The 5943-nt window shown below is 48.2% G+C and overlaps 1 protein-coding gene across 2 annotated transcripts in view; it reads right to left on the reverse strand.

Moving 5' to 3' along the window:
- Positions 1–659: 659 nt before the first annotated feature.
- Positions 660–5943, reverse strand: part of Kcnj5 (potassium inwardly rectifying channel subfamily J member 5) — a 33684-nt gene continuing 28400 nt past the window's right edge. Inside the window, exon 4 of one of the 2 annotated variants that reach the window (XM_029481847.2) lies at positions 660–5943. This exon is cut by the window's right edge and continues 630 nt beyond it. The gene's annotated coding sequence lies outside the window, so the exon portion shown is untranslated. The other variant, XM_029481846.2, reaches the window with a different exon arrangement.

The following is a 5943-nucleotide window of genomic DNA, read 5'->3' on the forward strand; positions in this document are numbered from 1 at the left end:
AGTCAGAGATCCACTGAACATTTTGTGGAGTGTGCACTCTCTCTCCAGCCCCTATTGGTGCTGGGGATTGGGCTCAGGCCCCTGCATAATGCCATCCACTGAGATATATCCAGCCTGAACTTCTGCTTCCTGACACATAGTTTTCCAACCTTCACCATAGACAGGTGTTGGTATGTCTAGCAAAGGCTTACCAAGCCCAGAGGCAATGATCAGGATAGATGGCCACTGGACCGATGTCCAGGTCTTCCTGCTCTGGGGGTTCTGAGAAACATACAGATGGGGATACCCTTATATACAGAAAGGCAGTGGGGACCTGAAAAGGTAGGTAATGTTAATGAGGAAAGTTCTAGGCTGCAGAGGAGAGAGGGAAGACTGTCAGTGCATTCTGAGTAGGAATGGCCCTGACAGTTTAATGGCTCTTTCCTCCAGAGCACAGTCAATCTGATGAACATGCTTCCCTCCTTCATAGCCATCTGCGTGGACCAGACCCAGTGAGCTCCACTCTGCGGAGACAAACAGATGGTTGTGGATTCCTGAATGACTGCAGCTGCTCACTTCTCCAGGTAGCAGTGCAGCTAGGCGAGCCCGGACGTTTCAAATCACACAGGGCTGGCTGCTGTCTCTTCTGTGAACGTGTTTATTTCAGAGGTGATTCAGAATGTGACAGCAACATTCTGCTGGTGCACACGGAGGGACCCTAAATGTGCAGACATACGTACTTGATACATCTCGCAGCAGCAGCCTCGCCCCACTGGCCCTGCTTCTCTGTGCTTACTTGTACCATTTGTGAAGAATGAAGTCCTCCGCTCTGGTTAACACATCCCCTTTCTCACCCATTCTTCCCCTGTGGTTTAGAATTCTTGCCTCCAGCACACAGAAGCCAAGGTTATTTGAATAGCAGCTTTTGAATAAAAGCAAATAGTCCCTTAGAGGAAAAAAAAATCTCAGCTGACATTTCTATTTCCCAAACTACTCCCTAGACATTTGTTTATCACCAACATGTTGCTGGACTCTACTGGGGTCTAAAGAGGCACCTGCTACATGTACCTACTGTGGGTGTGACTGACTCGGGTAGAGCAGAGCTCTCGGGGCTAGAGTGGCTTTTCTGGGGGTCTGCTGTTAGATCCTCATATCTATAGCTTCTTCTTCAGTTCACAGTCTAGGCTTGAAGTGTAAACATGCCCTTTGAGGATTCTTTTCCCCATAACCTTGGTTTTGACATCCGCACAGGATTCATAGCTCTGCCTGCAGACAGGGGCAGCATCGTCCCCCGTGTGAAGCTGCTGGACATTGCCACAGCTTCCTGGTTCATGTCTATGTCTGTTTCCTACCACTGTCAGGCAGTGCACACACTGAGTGTTACAGGTGCTATTGCTGACTGCTGATGGGAAGTTTCTGTGCCTGCTGTCTGCCGTACATGCATGGTTTCCTTCTCTCTGATTACCCTAGGGGATGGGTGCTAGGTCAGACATGGGATATGTCCTGTTCACTGCAGCTGCCCTATACCAGCTGGGGCTTCTCATACCCCCCTCTCAAGATGAACCAATACCTTGGCTCGCCATGTTGTCTTTACAGGGGAGTCTGTGTGAGGACTAGGCTCATGTGAGATGTTGTCACTGACAGCTGATGATCATCACAGGAGGACACCTCCTATCAACCCCCTTGCCAATGCATGCTCAGTGGAAAGCTTAGGTTTCCATTTGAGAGATTGTTAACCTTAACTACCACAGCCTCCCTGCCCTTTCCCCAGGGTTCCCTGATAACAACCATTCTGTAAACTTACGGCTTGCCTGCAGATTGATAGCCCAGAGACTTCCCAACGTGGCTATTTTCAAAATTATTCAAAGGAAGAAGATGCCTTAAAGTTACTTGTGACTTCGGCAAGGTGGATTCTGAATATCTAACACTAAATAAAAGGTGAAAATTACCCCTGGACAGATGAGCTGTGTGAATCGCTGGCAATCTCTGTCTTTGCTGCCATCTTGAAGCCTCCCTGTGGAGACTGAGCCCTGTTACTAGGGCAGTGTTCTCTCCCGGTCTGACCTTCCCACCCCAATACCAGCCGAAATGCCAATAACTGCAGGTTTAGATGAACAAAAGGAAGAGTGAATTGCTCCAACTGGGAATCACCTGAATGGGAGCTCAAGAGCTCTGTATTTTAAAAGAGAAAGCAACCTCAGGTTGAGCCATTTCGGGGGAGGGAGGGTGGGTGAGTTTTGAGCAGTGTAATGGTGTTCTTTTTCATAAGCTTGGAGTCATATACCTGGGAGGGCAATTTGACAGAGCACTTTAGAATACTGTTAGAGAACCAAGCCCAGAGGTTACATAGCCTCTAGGGGAAAACCATTCTTCCCCATGGAATCTCTTTGTCCACGGCTCAGTAGCTCTCTGGGAATCAGAAAAAGGTGTTTCCTAATTATCTTAAGGCTGGAAAAAGGGACTGTCCTCTACAGCACAGCATAGGAATCGACCAGAGCCACTGTGAGGGCTCTGTCTGTGCCTGCAGCCTGGGAGCTGATTCCTAAGGGCGTTTGTGCAGGAAGATGGCCCCATCGTGTTTGCTTGAGACATTTCCATCTGCGGTAAAAGAGATCTCCAGACACCTTTACCAGAACCAAGTCCAAGAATGCAGGAGTGGTATCTAACCACTGCTCCACCCGACAGAGGCCGGGGTGTCTTACAAGTTGATGTGCAATCTTTGCTTTGTGTCACCCTCAGGGGAAGCTCCTGGCTCCACAGGAGTCACTGAGCCATGGCCAGCTGGAAGGCAGGCCATGGGATAAGAGGTGTGAATGAAGGTTCCCAGTTGCTACAGATAACAAACAAGCAGAGACATGTTCCCCAGGCAGACAGGGGCTCTTCTCCATCAGTGTTGACTGCTTCAGTTAGGCTCTCAAAGCAGCCAAGAGAAATGGCAAACATGGGTTCCTTGATTATGTCGGAACCCAGTGGGAGCCACATCTGAAGCAGAGAGGCCTGACTGAGAACAGGGTCTCGTGGTTATGTTGGCAGAACCTCGGAAGTGTCAGATTGGTTGGGGAGAGTGAGGAGAAAACCGGTAAGAACTTGCCTTCTCCAGTGTGGGTGAATTTCTACTGGCACAAGGAGCGAGGGATTTTTCCAGAGAGGAAGGACATGACAGTCAAGGCATGAAGTCAACAGGAACAGAGATCTCTGGAAATTATTGTTGGCCTCTTCTATAGCCCTGCCTCAGTTCTTTGTGACCATGAGGGATGGAATGAGCTCTGAGTCATACAGTAAAGTCCATGACTAACATGGCTCATATGTAGGAGCAGTGACCCATTGAGATATGGGCCAGCATCAGACTTAGCATTTAATAATAAACCTACATTTTAAATTTATTGGTCAAGAACTTTCAGAAAATTATTTGAAGAGTTTTTAAAACTTTAGTGACATCAACTGTTCATTGAGATGGAGATGTCCTTGGGATGCGAAGGGCAGTCCCCTCACACTTAGGTCACCACAATAGAAACCTGATTGGGTCTGTTATCTTACTAACTCCAGTACATATCAGCGCTGGCATGCGGGCATCTTCAGGAGTGCATCCACCTCTTTGATAGCCTCCACAGCTTCTCATTGACACACCAGTGGCCCTGACTCACACAGACCACTGTTATCTCTTGGCCAAGTGGGGGATGTTTCAGAAATACAAATAAGGCAATTGTGAAACAGGAGCCAGACCACTGTCCGGCCATAAGAGCATCATTCCCTGCTACTTCTTATCTTTACCAACTCGCCTCACTAAGGGTCTTAACCTGTAGGCACTAGCTAGTTCTGATCAAGACAGGATGCATGGCCTACCAAGGAGTAGAACTGATCCTACCTGCCTAAGCCCGGGGTCTAGAAAGCCAGGCTTAGTGTCTGTCTCTTGTGACAACGACTGCATCTCCTGTTACTCTAGACATCTAGTCTCAGCAGCAGACTTCATACTTAGACTCCTGCAGCTTACCTATTGGGTGTTGTGGACCCGCTCGGTGATTTTCTTTCCTGAGTAGGGATGGCAGCTCATTTTCCATTCTCCACTAGACCTGTTTCACCACATAGAAGATGTATAACCCCCACCTCATCACTGTGGACTCCCTTTCCCATTACACACAAAGACATACACACCACAGCATACACATGCTACATCATTCACACCACACATATGTACACAAACACCATATTCATCATATAACACACACACACACATACATGTAAGTATACACATCATCTCCACCCAATCCCCCACCTACTTACCAACCCTCACACCATATATACACACACGAACATACATATATACACCACCCTGTACATCCACACATATACCACACTCACAGACATGCACAACACACACACACACACACACACACACACACACACACACACACCCCTCTCTCTGCCCAGACCAGTGATTCTTAACCTGTGGGTCTGTGGGTTGAGACCCTTTTGGGAGTTGGACAACCCTTTCACAGGGATTGCATATCAGATATCCTGCAAATTTGGATATCTACATTACAATTCATAACAGTAGAAAAATTAAAACTATGAAGTAGCAACAAAAATAATGTTATGATTATTATAATGTTGTGAGGTCATCACAACACGAGGAACTGGATTAAAGGGTCACAGCATTAGGAAGGTTGAGACCCACTGGCCTAGACTCGTGCAGATGCCAAGTGCAGGGATCCACAGTGTAACAATCCATCGCAGACCCCTATCTGCTTACCAGCTCAGGGACCCGGGCACCCAGTCTGAGGGGAACAAGGCCTGAGGTTGGGAAGCCATTCTCTAGGCTGCCTTAGCTTCTTGCCTCCCTATAGATGCCAGAGAAAGTTCTACAGGGCCTGGCAAGAAGGTGCTTCTATTTTCAAAGGCTGGTTGAGAGCCATAAACACTGGGGTAGAGGTATTTGGAAACATGTCAGCCTATTCCCAAGACCAGGACAGCTTATTGTTTTCAACCTAATGCTTCACTGACCTGACCCTCAGTCCTAGACTGGAAGAGAAAAATCTCTGAGGCTATGGACCCCAAGGCTCTTCTCCACTCTTTGATTCTTCTCCCCCTAGTCACCCATCAACTCTCATCCTGTCCTCAGGGCCCACCCTCTAGGTCCCACCACCAGGTTGGAGCTGTTCCATAGGAGGGGGGTCTAGAGGCATCTCAGCAGCAGCCTAAGGCTCTGGTCCACACTCAGCTTGAAGATGCCTTTATGGGCACTTGTCACTTGTGTTTCATAGCCCACTTTTCTCCAAGGAGCCCCCATGCAACAACTGCAGCAGATGTTTTCTTGGTTGTTATTTGTCTCTTGCTTTTTTGAGAGCGGGCTGTGTAGACCGGCCTGGCTTCAGATTCGCAATTCTGCCTCAGCCTGCCAAACGCTAGGATTACAGGCTCCAGATCATCTTATTTTAAAATTATCCTCATGTCTCTCTCCTGTCTGCCATCCCTGTGTTAGTACCAAGAGCTCATCTGGCTCTTTGAAATTCATATGTTCCCCAGGACCACTCCACAGGTTCTTTGAAGTTCTTGGGCCAAATAGTCCTACAAAAGGTACAACTTCGGGGGGGGGGCTCTCCTTTGAAGCACAGGGCACAGTATGACTAGGGGTGTCAGGCAGTAGTGAGGACGACATTGTGTATGCTCCTAGGTACTCAGTGTCCTAAGGCCACTCTAATGAAATCAATTACCCTGTAAGCCGTAGTGCTAGTGTCCACTCGACACAGATGAGGAAAACACACGCTAGGTAGTATGAGAGGTGAACAAGGGACCTTGCTAAGAAGCTATTAATTAGTGGGTTTTTGGCCTCAGACTAAAAGGCATTGCCCCTGGAAGGCCTCTGTGAATGCCTCCCCAGCTGGAGGCCTGAGTATCCATGGATAAAATTAACTCCCTTGATCCGAAGGTCTCAGGGGTTGTGCTGAGGAGACCAGGAATTAGGGA

Source organism: Mus caroli, unplaced genomic scaffold (assembly GCF_978045245.1).
Source record: "Mus caroli unplaced genomic scaffold, Mus_caroli_1 scaffold_11, whole genome shotgun sequence".
NCBI lineage: Eukaryota > Metazoa > Chordata > Mammalia > Rodentia > Muridae > Mus > Mus caroli.